Raw genomic sequence first — 15,351 nt, forward strand, 5'->3', positions numbered from 1 at the left:
TCTTTTACAAGGACAAGTTCATGTTACAAGAACCCAGGTAAGTATTTCCGGAGACTATGACAGAGACTGGTGGCACGGGGGTAAGGACAATGAATGGAGAAAATGTGGTTGTCACCATCACTGGAATACGGGTTAGTTATCTGTTTCTGGAATCTACAATCTGTAAAGTTAAGCTCATATTGGAGAAATCTCTGAGTAAATGATTCATTTTAGTGTGGCCCATTTACTCTATCTGTGGTGGAGGTGAACCTCCATGTTTACATAATGTATCTTCTGCCAGAGAATGCCATCTTTGAATTTTGTTGTCCTTTTGAAAAAGTCAGCAATTTACAATGTTTATGGCCTTATTCTCCATTTCCAATTTTTGTTGTTCTGCATAGATTCTCCTACTGATATTCTCAACATACTCTCTTGTAAGCAAGAATTCTCGATCCTGTTTTCATCAATCTTACTACGGAATTAATTTGGTGTAAGACACCTGCTTCCTTAAGTGATTTCTTCAGGAAAATTTTTCCTTTAGTAATTAATCAGCTTAGAGCCAGTTCAGGACTCTGTGGGGACAAATGACATTTAAGTCTCTGGACAAATCATATCCAGCTCCTTGACTTTTTCACCTTACTGACTAGGAAGACAATTGTCAAAGGCAGACAATTGTCCAAGAGTTTCTCTTTCACAATTTTCTTTTTTTGCCTCTGATAAGCCATATAACTTTACAGCTTCATTCATTACCTTTTTTGAAAATTTATCCATTTTTCTCAGACTACTCATACATGCTCAAATAGTATAATTTCATTTTTTAGTGAACATATACATTTTGAATACTTACCATCATCTCAAATGTATCATGTCTGACATTAAATTAATAATTTACCCCTCCTACCAATAAGCTGGTACCCAAATTGTTTCCTCATCTTCTTCAAGGGAGAAACCATACCCAATCATCTAGGCTTGAAATTTCGGCATCATGTTTTATTTTTGTTCTGTGCAAAGTCATCCATCCTTTTAAATCTGTTTTATCTAACGTATCTTCTACAAAGCCTTTTCTCTTAATTAATGTGCGTATATATAATTATATTGAAGTATATATAATCTATATTTAATCATGTATGCATATATACACACATGCATATACCATACATATTTATATGTGTATGCATGCAAATGCACACGTATAGAGAGAAGGGTAATTCGACTGAACCCCCCTAACATTTTTCCCCTTTCATTTCTGAATTTATCCAGGTTTTCATCAACCACTACGTATTTTCTATTTTATAAATAAGTTGTCCCTCATCTTTTGCCAAAGCTGTTAGACCTATGTTCTCATTTCTGTTTTCTCTTACCTTCTCTAGGTCTTTGTTCCACTGAGTAACTCCTCTCTTTCACAGATTACATTTTTATTAAATCTGAAAATATATCTAGTCTCGAACCTGAATGTCCATTCTATATAGGGTAATGATATCACCATAGACTGAATTCCTCAAACCGTGAGCCAAGAAATTATGCTTGACACCCTTCAATTTTACCACTCACATCTAGCTGTGAGGCCATCCCTTCCAAATAACCCTCCAATATATTTCTCTTTACTGTCATTGCCCTAGTTCATTCCTTCGTACTCAAATAGATTATTTCAAGTTACCCAGCTGGTAGTCCTGACCTCAGATAGTCCCCTGTACTTCAATTAATTCTTCACACTACAGACAGATTTATTATTCCAAAATAAAACTATAATCATGCTGCCACACTTCCTTGCTTAAAATATTTCAGTGTTGGGCCGGGCGCAGTGGCTCACGCCTGTAATCCCAGCACTTTGGGAGGCTGAGGCGGGTGGATCACGAGGTCAAGAGATCGAGACCATCCTGGTCAACATGGTGAAACCCCGCCTCTACTAAAAATACAAAAAATTAGCTGGGCATGGTGGCGCGTGCCTGTAGTCCCGGCTACTCGGGAGGCTGAGGCAGGAGAATTGCCTGAACCCAGGAGGCGGAGGTTGCGGTGAGCCGAGATCGTGCTATTGCACTCCAGCCTGGGTAACAAGAGCGAAACTCCGTCTCAAAAAAAAAAAAAAAAATTTCAGTGTTTCCCTAGCCTGCTGGTCAAGGTCCAGATTCCTTAGGCAGACGTGCAAGGACCTTGAAGATCTGATATTAACCTTACCTTATGCCACTTCCTCCCATACTCCAACCAGATTGACTATTTCTAGGGTTATCTCAATATATCACAATATTTTTCCCTCCTCTACTTTTATGCATATTGTTGCCTCTGCACATAAGGGTTGCCTCAGTTTGAAACACTTTTTTCTCTTTCTCAGCCAAGTACTTCAAGATCAAAGCCAGTTTTACTTGCCTTGGCTTCGTAAGAAATATTAGGCATTTTCTTTTCAGGGATCCTATTTTTTTAAATACCTGTTACTTATTACATTGTAACATAATTGTTGTATTATTTTGGTCTTTATCATTCCTTTGCTCTCAATTACATGTGCTTTCCACATTTAGAGTAAAATTCAAAAATTTTTAATGGTCTATAAGACCATGATCTTGCCTTTGGCTAGTTTTCCGACCTCATTTAATTCCACCTCCTCCCCAGCTGACTCTGATCCAGCCACATTGTCCTCCTTCCTATTTCCACACTCATTCTCATATAAGTTACTTTGTGTTTGCTGTTCCTTATGCCTCTTGTCCTCTTCCCCAGGTATTTCCATGGCTGGTGCCCTCCTTTCACACAGGTTTCTGCTCAGGCATTGCTTCCCTCTAAAGGCAGGTTTTCCTGAGTGTGCAGTTTGGGATGACCTGTGCTTCATATTTCCTAACCATCTTGAATTACATTCTTCAGAATAATACATTCCCAGCCTGCCATGTGAATTACAATTCCTTGACTTGTCCATAGAGGTATATGTGCAACTTGTTCATCATGTCGTAAGCATTCTGGTATCGGCAAAGTATGGCTGGTATTGGAGTTTTCTTTCGGAAATAATACTAGAGCCCTTTTCATGTGAAGGTCATTATTAACCATGGATTAACTTAAACCCCCAAAAGCCTTTGGGAATATTTGACTACTGCTAATTAGGATAGGATGTAATGTAGTGGATTGTTTATCTGATTTACTGCATAAAGAAATATACCTCAAGATAATATAGAACCTATGCACATTATTTTGTAAACAAATGTCTTAATATGGACACTGGCATTGTGCGCTACATAATTTATGATATAATAAATTTAGTTGTGCAGTAGACAGTAGATTAGCACTTTTGTGTTCAAAATGAGATTTACCGTCAAGAGTAACATATAGTTAAGATAATCAAATACTTGCCTTTGCTCTAGGAACAACAGAGGACCCTCACTCTCAGGATGAATGTTGGGTTGTACTGACCCGAATACTAAGTGTGCAATCAGGGATTATCCCAACATCTGTTTAGGAAAGACAGATGTCATCATTACAGACCTTCATTTGTGTGCCCCTCCATAGTTAAAAAGAATGATTCCCAGACATTGAGTTCATAAAAGCGAGCAAGAAATAGGCAGAAAAAGAAAAATAGAAGTTTCCAGAATATTTTGGATAAGAAATTTCAAGACCAGAGAAAAAAAGAAGAAAATAGAACGGGGAGTTAGAGGGTGTGGCAGTGGTGAGGGGGAAAAAAGGTACTGTGAAGAGGTCTAAAGCTACACAAAAAGTGTTTTGTATAGTTTGCCTCATGTGAAATTTAATAACCACATAAAACCCAATACGTTTGTTTCATTGCAAGCAGGAGGATGCTATATATAAAAAAAAAGCTGGAGAAACAGCATGCAACTCATAAAAGACATGCAGTTTGAATTTATACATGCATTCATCATGGGGTAGTGTGCACCAAGAGGCAGACCAAGACATTTAGTGGGAATAAAAGGTGGTGCTTCCTTCTCTACAGGAAAAGCAGTTCAATCATAGCCAAGCACCTGATACACATAAGCATCACCAAGGAGAGTGACTTTTCAGGACAATAAAGAGTAGCAATTGATATTTGCTTTTACAAATGGACAAAGCAGGCTGGCTGTAGTCTCACTGTTGATGAGGAAAATCAAGGGCTACCCACAGGAAAAGATCTTATTATGGCAAGGGACATCTAGTCTTTTCCCACATCTTGCCTCCTTGGCTGTGCCTTGAGAATAACAGGTGGCCAAAGTTTTGTGCCAAGTTCATTCTTGACCACAGAGCTGTCCCTAGTGGATTCTCTGATTCGGAACTTTGGGGAAAAGGAAAGGGCATAACTACCTAGTCACCGATATAAAAATTACCACCAGCCTGTGAATCTCAGGTCCTCCCCTTGGAGATTGGCTTGGACCCAAAACCACTTCTATCTACTGATAACAGATTGTGATATTTGTGCTCCAGTTTCATTGATCAAGGCTGCCAGCAAACTTCATCTTACCTAGATTTTATCCAAGTGACAAAGAGAGGGGCAGATGGACCTGGCACAGTGTCATTTGTCTGGGGCCTTGACCCTGCCTAGGTATGGTGCCTGCTGGCAGTTGAACATTTTATACTCCTGGGTTTTTATCCAGGTCCTAATCTTGGAGCTGCATTCAGGGAAAACGCCATAAATACAGCTTCTGTCTAACCAGCCTCACAGTTGAATGTTCTTCTCAGAACCTGTAAAGGACAAATCAAACGATTCACTCACACATACCTCCTTTTTCAAAAAGACTGCTGTAAACACATTTCCTAAACACAGACTAATTGCACAGATTAAGATGGCAGTTTGGTGATTTTGAGGGAAATCTAAAAGCTTCAAAAAATCTAAATGGTTTTGTAAGTCTTCAGAATGCACCCTTACAACAGCATAAATGAGGGCTTCTCTCCCATTAGGGAACTGGAGTCTGTTACTTTATCCCCATTGACTCTCGTAATGTCCCTGGCTCAGCACCACATGCAACAGATGCAAAGGGTCACCAGTGAAGGGCAAAATATTTTGTGAAAATAATAGAACTATGCTATCTACATAGCCAGTTTTTCCCACTCTGCACTTTCAGTGCTATCGCCTTGTTTTCATAGAGTGATTTTCTTTTTATTTGCTAGAGTTTATTTTGTTGAATATGGCAGAAAGACAAAACAAAACAACAAAGGGAATGTCTTCTTGTTTTTTCCCCAAGTATTAACCAAGCACTGTCCAGAGCCTGATTCATATGAGCTTTGCCATCCTAAAGAATTTTGCTTGTTATGTCGCTTCCTTGCCCCTGAACCTGAGTGATTTGTTTAGCTAATCAAGCTTAGATAATATATAACAGGCAAGAAAAAGAAAAATGGCTGCAGCTGTTTTCTGCATTATAGAATAGCAGAATTCATCTCTGGGGTAGATGCTCTTTTGTTTAGGAAAACAGACTGATGAGATTTTTAGATTATTTGAAATTAGGTCCTCAAGACTGGTCCAGGGTGGAAGTGGAAACAGAAGAACAAAATTACTCTGCATTATCGAGTGTCAAGAAGTTTGCTTTTTTGCCCTGCTGGTTTTGGAGGTAGGGGTAAGTGGTGTATTCTAGAAATAGGAGAATATGAAAATTGAGACAAACACATTCTATATAAACACTCACACACAGACACACAGAGACGTCAGGAAATTGTGGCCAGCTGGATTCTGAGCAAGAACAAGGCTTTCTAAAAAATGTCTTGGGACAGAGATGGCTAAAAAAATTTAATAGTCATATTTATCCATCCTGGGCTGTTTGCCATTCTGCTGTAATATCCACCAAGCAGCTCTGTATAGTTCCCCCAGTCTTTAATTAGAATGTAATATTCTATACCCAATAGAATATTATATTCTATATCACTTTGAATTAGTGGTGGTTCCAGTAAGGAAGGGGACAGGCTGCCTCTATGTGCAGAGCCATAGGTAGTACCTAGAAGATTCATGAGATGCAGACATAGATAGGCATTGTAAAAGGAAAGATGTGCAAGGAGAAGCAGAAGTAAGATGGAGAGAATGGCAGGTTTAGATGCAGGAGAACATCAGCACTCCTGCCCTGGACTCCTCAGGAAATGGGGGAGGGTGCAAGCTTTCTCACAGCTGAGATTGGGTCATGGTATTTTATTTGGATATAAAAAGAAAGTATAGCCATAGCAGGTTGTATCTTGCCACAAATAAAACTGTTCACAGTGCTTTTTGAGTACCCCCAAACCTGAACCTCCCCATGTCTCTCTGCCCTGCTGTCCGTTTCCCACTATCTCCAAATGCTATCTAGAACCATTCTGTGTTTTCTGTTAAGACATTTTCTTCAGTCTGGAAAACCCCTGGGTTCATTTCTCTGCTTAGTCACATTCTACCCATTATTCAATGACCAATGAAAATTCCACCTTTTTCATAAAGTTGATTCTGGCTTTGGAGCCTACATGTGAATCTCCCATTTCTGAAGTCCTGTGACACTCATCACAAGAAAGGCATAATACAGCAATGTGATAGTAATCTTTTATTTTCTTCTATCTTCACTCAGTTTTCCCTGAACAATAATGGATATTCTTTGGGTAAAGAAAATGTGTTGTTTATTTTTCTTATATGTTTCAGCTCTGTCTAGCCTGTTCCTGGATACCTGCTAACGTTTCAATTTGCATTTGGTTAATGGATAAAGAGTTGCATCGTTCTTTAAAATAAGCGTTTATTATCAAGAAAAAGTTCACTAGTGGGATCCAGCCAAGCATTGTGTCCTCAGTTGATGCTGCTTATGTCGGCCAATGTACGGTAAATGAAAAAATTAAAATCTTCAAAATAATTTTGAAAAAATAAGACTTTCTGATCTCTATCTTTCTTTATGTGCCGTCCAATTCCACATAATATTTCTACTTCCTTCTACACGTGAATGAGTTCTTGCTTCCAATATAACTGCATTAAGAGAAGATGAAATAAAGGAAAACCTAATGAATTCCTTTAGTCAAAGAGTGATTCAACATGAGAGAACTTATGAATTCCTTCAACAATTATTTAAATATTGGGAGTACAGTTAATGAAGACTAGTATTTCAAACCTCAGATCAACTTGAGTATGGCAAGTTCAGATGTGTGTATATTTTGAATAATTCTACATGGGTCAAGGGTACTGAAAGGCCTACAAAATTGATTCCATGTGCCCATTTTTACTGTTGGCTTCCTTATTTCTCTTTCTTCTTGTTGGTTGTGCTTTTTCTTTCTCTTGCACCCTTTCCCTTTTGCTCCATGCCTTATTCTGCATATATTCCTGTTTCTGTTGCCTTCACAGCTCTTTCTCATTTATGAGCTGTCATTGCGCTACTATCATCTGCAAAAAGGCTGTATAACTGAGGAACTTGGAAATAAAATGAAGGTGCTCCTCACATGAGGGCTAGTTTATAAAGTCGAAGCATAAACAAGAAGAAAATTGGATATCTTGAAATCACCCTTAGACTTCCTTTGGTGGGTGCCAGGTAGGAGAACTTTTCTCACCAATTGAGCAAAGTCAGTGTTTCCTCCAGCATTGGAATAGATCACTGTGTATTCAGCTGAACCCCTGATAAAGGAGTTGGCTTCTTCACATAGGCTATGTTGATCCAAAAATGAGGTCTTTAAACACATTTAATGGGATGAGCTGCTGAGGTTTTTTGAGGCATATGGCAACCAAGATGCCGGCAGAAGGCAGATTCTGGGCTCCCAATTTGTGCAATTTATGGTAGTTCTGCAGTATTTGCACACTGAATGACTGTACAAGCTAAATATCAGTATCAATTAAATGGATATTTGTCTTTTCTACTCCTTTTTCTCTTTCCTTTACCTTCTTTCTTTTTCTCTTTATCAAAATACATATGACAAAATCCCATTGAGTTGAATATGTGTATCATGTAACTATACCCTAGTGTCAGATGAAAGTGCCCATTGCCTTGGAAATCAAGTCATATATCTATCTATAATGCTGTTAGTCATTCACTTGAAAATATGCACAGAGCTTCTGCCTGTCAAAGGTGGCAACTTGCATGGTCTAACAGATGGGTTTTTTGTCTTAACCCTTCATTGTCTCTTATCTTTGAATTGTGTTAATAGATCTGATTAAACAAAAAAAGAAAAATTGAAGTAAATATTTTTCCATTATTAAAATTGTTTTTCCTTGCCTTGATTGTTGCATGGGAAGCCTTCTAATCTTGTTTCTTCCCCTGCGTCTCTCAATCAAGATGTGATGAACAAAGATATTGGCGAACCTCATCATTGCACTGCTGACAGAAGTCAGTACGGCTTTGTCTTCCTCTCAACTCTCAGCGTGAGTCACAGAGCTGAAGGAAATGGTATTGAGAGTCTGGCTACTCTTCCACTAACTAGAAGGAAACAGTATGCATATCTGAGTACTTCCAGCCAGTCTAGATGGCTCAGTGGATTGGCTTTCAGAGAAAAAAAAATATGTCTCAGCATTTACAGTAACTATGTTATACATTATGGCCATAAATGCAACTCCTCTTGGAGTAGGCACTGAAATTAACCCACAAAGTTTCTAAAATATATGCTTTGGTAGTAGATCAACGTCAGGTATATATCCATATTTTCTCAATGACAGTATTAAATTTACTTATTCATAAATGTATTCTGTAGTTCTTCTCATGTGGTCATTTATTTGGCAGATTTGGAGGAAATTTTATGACTGTCATTTAATTCATTTTTAAGTGATGGTTTTACTCCTTAAGTTCATTGAAAAAAGTAAGACTATTCGATGAAAAAAAGATTTTCTCTATATGTAAAAATAAAATTTATTAGGCAATTTTTGCCTTGCCAATAATTTTTCTAGCTGTATCTCAAGGAAAGTTAATCTATTTGAAGTTAAATATAATAAATAACTATAATTGATTTGTTTAACGTTTTATTTGTTAATTCTCACAAATGTATTGGTATGATTTTATAGTTTAGTCACAGTAGCAGCAGCATAATATATAATTACTGATCTGAAGAACAAACAATATCTATGCTTTATATCTTTAAATGTATCTCAATTTATATTTGTAATAATTGGATGCTCTCAAAACCCAGATAGCTATAGAAGGAATAGAAGCTGGATGCTACTCATAAGTAATCTTTTAATCATGGCAATAGCACCATTTCCTAAGTGCCTATTACAGGGTCAGTGATAACATATTATCACATTAATCTTTACAACATCCCTGTGAAGTTAAGGGAGTTAGTTATCTGCACCTTTTACTGACACTCATGCATCAGGAAAGCAGCTTAGTTTATTCAGCTTGTTGGTGGCAAATGCAGTCATCAAAATTGGTATGAATTTCTGTCCATATTTCCTGCTGCCTCTTGAGTTTGAAGCTACGCTTTCATCTCTCAAATCAGAAACAATAACACAAACATCCACCATATCAGGCATGGTGCTAATGTTAGACTAGGTTTCCAAGGCAGTTTGAGATAGTCTGTTAGATTATAAACTGTTACCTGCATTCAAGCTGATTGATTATTATCCACCCACATCCAGGACTTGCAAGGTAACTAGCTAGGAAGATTATAGCATTGATACTCTTCTATTGAAAGATCTTCAGGAAAACGTAATGGGATTATTTTCACAAAAAAAAAAAATTGTTGAAGATACTGGTCTAGAACACTCTGTAGTATGGGTTGAACATGACCTTTAGACACATTTCTTTTTCTCTTTAGACTTGTTTTTTTTATGATGACTTTAATTTTCCATTGGCTTATTATAAGAAGAATATTTCACAGAGAAATGAAATACTTAGACTGTCTAAACATCAGGCAATAAGTATGTATAAATTAGCCACTATGGAGATATTATAGAGAATTAAAAAGAAGTATGTGAAATTAGTCTAACTCTTAAAGAAGCTTAAAATAAGCAGAAGAGGCATATATGTACATTTGTGAAATCAATAACATTGAAGTATTGTATGACTAAGTGGAAAATGATTACTAAACAAAATAAAGGCTGTCCTAAGTCTTGTGCAGTTTTAAATTTAAAAACTTTATTAAAATGTATCATGATATAGAAAGTAATTAAAATCAGGGAAATGTTTGTAAAAAGTTTCAGGCCTTATAGCTAAGTACACAATCACTGGAATTAGAAAAACTGGATACAAATCTGTCATTTGACTGCCATTTTTCAGCTATGTGGTTTTAGAAAACCACTTACCTCTCTGTGTTTCACTTTCTCATCTATAAACTGGGTGGACATTATTCGTAGGTTTACATGACGTGAGTGATGCTCATGTTTACTGTACTGTTCTAGGCTAAATAGGCATGAGTCACTGATTCAGGAAGTGGCTATCAGTTAAATACTTAGTGATAGCCATTAGCTGCCCATAGTCTTCGACTAAATAGTGCTACTGATGGGTATTTATTATAAAGAGAAAGGCTTAGGGAGGGTAAAGCCATTAGCATTCGTTGAGTTTACACTGGGTGAAGTCCATATACTCTTTTTTGACTTTATCCCAGTGAAAACCCTGTGAGCTTGGCCTAATAAAGCCCAAAGTGGTCAAGTATTTGCCAGTACATAGGAATAAAGCTAGGTTTGAATACACACTTTTCTGAGAACAAGGCTCCTATTGTCAAATCACTCATGACACAGTAGATACACATTGCTAGCTATACAAATAAATGTATGAGGTATAATCTATTATAATGAAAACAAACAGAAACTATCTAAATGGTCAACATCAAATGATAAGTTTAATTAAATATGGTAAATGAACATAAAATGAATGCATTTATAAAAATTATAATATACTAATTAGTTAGACTATAAAATAAGATAAAATAATTTCTAAGATTACATAAATATGTAATTACACTAACACAAAAGATAGGTACTTATGTATAACTTAAATATAACTTAAAGTTTAGGCAGTGTTACATTTTTACATAAAATTTCTGAAGTGAGAAATTTAAATATAACATATTAGTTTGCACATTTTTGAAGGTCACTAATTTGTTTATGAAATTACTTCAAAGTATATATAGAGCAACTTCTTTTTGTTAACCACTGAGGTTAGTTCTGTGAGTTTAATGATGAAAAAGTGGAGTGTCTTCCCTGAAGGAGCTTGCAGTCTACTAATCCAATAAAGATATTTATACTTTCAAAATGCATTTACCATTTAGAAACAAAGAAAAACTGGTTTTGTATAGCATTCTTTCTTTAATCCAATTTGAAATCTATGTATTTGGAATATACAAGTATAAAATGAAAGAAACTTTTAAATATATAAGACTATTTATTATATAAGTCTGGAGTGTGCAATACATTTTTAAAAGAAAAAACCCACTAACACCATGAAATAAATTAATAATGAATTCACCTATATGAAAATTACTATGAACGAAGACAAAAGAAATCAAGACTGGGGAATAACATCTGTCACACACAGGGCAAAATAATTCCCTTATACAACTGTCTAAAATCTAATAAACAATTAGATAACTTGAAAATGTACCTGAATAAATAACAATACAGCATAGAAAAGTAAAGAACTTAAAGCAAAAATATTTAGAATTTCAGAAGCAGCATATGGAGGAAATGAATCAAAGTCTCAAATAAAAGAGATAATGGCAATCTTCAGTTTCAGGGAAAAAACACATCTCAACCAAGATTTAAAAAAAAAAAAAAAAGGCCAGCTCGGTGGCTCAGGCCTGTAATCCCAGCACTTTGGGAGGCTGAAGACGGCAGATCACGTGAGGTTAGGAGTTTGAGAGCAGCCTGGCCAACAGGATGAAACCCCATCTCTACTAAAAATACAAAAAATTAGCTGGTTGTGGTGGTGGGTGCCTACAATCTCAGCTACTCAGGAGGCTAAGGCAGAATTGCTTGAACCTGGGAAGGCAGAGGTTGCAATAAGCTGAGATCATGCCACTGCACTCCACCCTGGGCAACCAGAGTGAAACTCTGTCTAAAAGAAAAAAAAACAAGATCCACATATAGACACTTTTTTTCTTTTCTAAGACATTTGAAACATCCAGAGAAGAGAAACAGATCATCAAAGAATATGCAATTAGACGATCATCTGAATTCTCAAAATGAAAGTCAGAGCACAGTGAAATTGTGACCTTAAATTTCTGGATACCGAAGTAATAATCGTCGCCCTAGTTTCAGTCTATATATGATTGTTTTTTTTAATGGTGACCAAAAAGACATTTTCAGAAACACAAGCAAAAACTAAGAAAATGGAGTATCCTTAATAATAAAGGTTATATATTGGGAGAAATGAAAACACTTATAGAAGAAAATTCAGATATTTAACGGGATCATGAAAATAAAAGGCAATTATGTGTGTAAATTAAGACAAACACAGGTTGTTAAAAAGAATAAAAATGCTGTCCAATAAGAGTGGCTTAAGAATAAGTCTAAGTGATATGAAAACACTAGCCAAAAACATATAAGTTGGAAAGAAGTGATTAGAGTTGTTACATTCTGAGTTATTTTTAATCATCCGTATTGCTAAAAATGTCAAGTGTTAAACATGAAAGAGTACAAATGTATAACTTTATATGGAAAAACAAAATCTAGAGTCAAATATTCCACCAAAAATTCAATCAATCAAAGAAAAAGCAAGATAGAAAATAAACAGAAAAATAAATCAGGACAAATTAAAATGCAAATAATCTCTTAGAAGTAAAACAATATGTATAGTTTATCTTAAGATTAGCAGGCTAATCAATATATAAAAATCAAAATTATTTTACTAGGTTAGAAATGGACTTCTGGCTAGGTGTGGCGACTCATTCCTGTGACCCCAGCACTTTGGGAGACTAAGGTGGAAGGATTGCTTGGGCCTAGGAGTTTGAGACCAGCCTGGGCAAGATGGTGAAAAACTCCCATTTCTGTAAAATGTTTTTTAAAAATTAGCCATGCACTATGGTGCATACCTGTCAACCCAGCTATTCGGGAGGCTAAGGCAGAAGGATACCTTGAGCCCAGTAGTTCAAGGCTGCAGTGAGCTATGATTATGCCACTGTACTCCAGCCTGGGTGACCAAGTGAGACCTCATGTTTTTTTAATGTGTGTATTTTTTTTTGAAGTGACTTCTACTATGTGCTGTCTAAAATAAACAGCAAAGAGAGAAAGATGCAGCACAATTGTAAGTAAATGGTAGAAAAATTATAAACCCATCTAATAATAGAAGACTATAGAACTATATTAAGAGAAAACTAATACATCAAGAAGCTTTATGTGACATAAGGGGAGTCAATGCAGAACTATAGTATTTTCACTAAATTAAAAAGATATAACAATTTAAAATGTATAATTTCTATAATTTCTGTACCTTAAAAACTAATAAAATATTTACTAAAAATGAATGTAGTTTGGCTGAAAAACAAAGCCCAAAATTTTTTTAAAAAATTAGAATCATTTGAAGTATAACCTTTGATCAAATTCAATTAAGCTGGAAATCAAAAAACAAAGACATAATTTAAACTTCTCTATTTTAGAAGTTTTAAAATATACCTAAAAGTATACTACTAAAAATTTGGGACCAAAAGAGAAATCATAATGAAAATTCAAAAAATACTTAGAACAAAATTACAATAAATATGTCATGCAAGAAATTTTGTGGGAGGCAGTTACATTTCACAATAATTAGAGAGAAATATATAGTTTTAAGTTCTTACAGCAGAAAAGAAGATATCTTGAAAGATAACAAATTAAGCATCTATCTTAATTTAGAAAACAATGATTAAAAGGAAATATAACAAAACAAATAATAAAGGTTAGCGTAGACATGATGAAAAAGAAAAAAATACATAATTACAGAAGATTTAAAACTATAAAAAATAGTTAATTGAAAAAAGCTAATGAAATGAACAGAAGTCTGGCATGATTAAATAAAAACATTTGAAGGTCATATAGTAAATATAGGGTGTCATATTAGTAATGTAAATAAACTAACAGGTTTTCATTGAATTAGGCTTCATCTATATGCATATCTGCTGCCTCCTGATACATTATCTATTCTTAACATCCAGAAATGAAGGCATGTTTTAAACAAAGACATTCTGATGAACTAGTTTTTGTTATGGCTGTTGTTCCACTTTGAGGTAAGGTCATAGTGTTTTTCCAATTGAGATGAAAAATGTTAACATTATTTTTATCTCTCTCATGGATTCTTACAGTTTTTTTAATCCTTAAAAAGTTTTCTTAAAATATAAAAGCTCAAACTATAAAAGAAAAGCTACCATAAGTTTAAGATCTGATTTTCAACGGACATTATGTACTGATTGAAAAGAAGGCAAGCCCTCAGAAATGATATTTGCAATACATAAAACCAGCAACGAACTACTGCAAGAAATTATAATTAATAAGAACTTATATAAACCAATAAGAAAAAGACAACCTAATATAAAACTGTGCAAAATATGTGAACAAACATTTCAGAATAGGAAAACCACAAATCAACCCCAAGTCATATGAAAATATTCTCAACTTTGTTAGTAATCAAAGAACAAGAACAACTAATTAAAACAACCATTATTGCTTACCAGATTGGAAACCACTGCAACAGCTGAAGATACAAAGCATTTTCATACGAGTGGAAGAATTATTGGTGGGGTTCCCAAATTAAACAGCCACTTTGGAAAATAATTTAGCATGTTTAACAAGGCTCAGCAGATCCGGTAGCCAGTGATTCCACTCTTAAAGACCTGTATCTTTGAGAAACTCATATGCTAGTCAACAAAGATATTAAAGAACATCTTTAGAAGAATTGCATTCAATAGGAAAAACTGTTCATTAATAGTGGGATGTATAAATTTGTGATTATTTACTTAATGATATATAAGAACAAAGATGAATAAACTAATTATATGCAACAATATAGATAAATCTCAAAAATCAAATGTGTGAAAGAAGCAAATCATTACTGAATACATAGAATATAAAGTATTATTCTATTTACTTAATGTTCAAAACCAGCTATTACCAAATAGTACATACTTTAGGTATATATACATATGCAATACAAATATAAATTAAAGTTTTGACATTATTAACACAAAAAATTCAGTTATCTCTAAAGATGTTGAATTAGTTTATAGAGGTACATTTAGGAGCCTTCAAGATGTTTCTTAAGTTTGATGTTAGGCACAGGGGGTTAACTTTATTTATTTATTTAATGTATTGAGACAGGGTCTTGCTCTGTCACTCAGGCTGGAATGCAGTGGCACAGTCTTGACTCACTGCAGCCTCTGTCTCCTGGGTTCAAGTGATTCTCCTGCCTCAGCCTCCCGAGTAGCTGGGATTGCAAGCACCTGTCACCAGCCCCAGCTAATTTCTTTGTATTTTAAGTAGAGACAGGGTTTCATCATATTGGCCAGGCTGGTCTCAAATTCCTAACCTCAAGTGATCCACCTGCCTGGTGGATCACTTTGCATCCCAAAGTTCTGGGATTACAGGTG

The sequence above is a fragment of the Cebus imitator genome, unplaced genomic scaffold (genome assembly GCF_001604975.1).
Source record: "Cebus imitator isolate Cc_AM_T3 unplaced genomic scaffold, Cebus_imitator-1.0 Scaffold422, whole genome shotgun sequence".
In the NCBI taxonomy this organism is placed as follows: Eukaryota; Metazoa; Chordata; class Mammalia; order Primates; family Cebidae; genus Cebus; species Cebus imitator.